Source organism: Arachis duranensis, chromosome 1 (assembly GCF_000817695.3).
Source record: "Arachis duranensis cultivar V14167 chromosome 1, aradu.V14167.gnm2.J7QH, whole genome shotgun sequence".
Taxonomy (NCBI): Eukaryota; Viridiplantae; Streptophyta; class Magnoliopsida; order Fabales; family Fabaceae; genus Arachis; species Arachis duranensis.
Window position 1 is genome coordinate 69,380,095 of NC_029772.3, and position 986 is coordinate 69,381,080.

A 986-nucleotide genomic window follows, 5' to 3' on the forward strand; every position below is an offset into this window, starting at 1 on the left:
TCAAATTCCAATTGCCAAATATTCCAATCATATTCGCTCCTACTTAACTCATTATTTAATTAATTTTGGTTAGACCGGGTATTATATTCTACCCTCCTAACAGAAATTTTCGCCCTCGAAAATTCCATCCATCCCTACGAGTACGCGAGCATAGTATGCCTTTATATCAAACGCATAACAGTTCCAAGGTCCTTTTACTCTGCGCGCTTCCGTTGCCGCGCTCTGATTTCTCTATTCCTGAGGGTCTCGGTCGTTCATTCAACGCCGACCAACAGCCTCGCTCCTTACTTTTACCGTCTCATCAACCCACACCCTATTAAATCTCAAATCATGTCATCAATAATATTGCCATCTTCGTGAATTATAGCCATCATCCCACATCACTATAATCAATCAAAGCTTTCTTCGTTTTTAGAATTCAATGAGTTTGGACTAATAAGCTGACAAACTCTTAAGAATCCACTTTCTTTTACTAATCTATAAAAGCTTTCGAGATACATCTCTTTTGTTGAAGTTACTCAGATCAAAAATCATTTTCAAAAATATAACCAACACTCCTTCAAATTCTTGAAAAAAAATTTCAACAGCACCTCCCCAAAAATTGGAGTTTACCACCCGTCATGAGTTCCCTCAAACCAATCTCAGTACCGCATCAGCATTGCAATTTAAAGGTTTCCAAACGATTCCTCTGAAACCGATCATTACAAATCTTGATCTAAATCCAAGGTCACCATGACCAGACATCATAGCACTCATCTCTCGAACACGACAACTTGCACCCAATCATCATCTAAATCCGACTATGCATCAATGATAATTTCCTCAAGTACCCAACCACAACTTAGCATGACTGGTATTTCAAATCAACGTTTCCAAATCCATCATTTAGGACCATTCCTTATCTTTTTAAATCAAAGGAACTAAAAGTCACGGGTTCAATCCGTTTCACCAAAAATCCAGAAATTAACCAACTATATAACAAATAC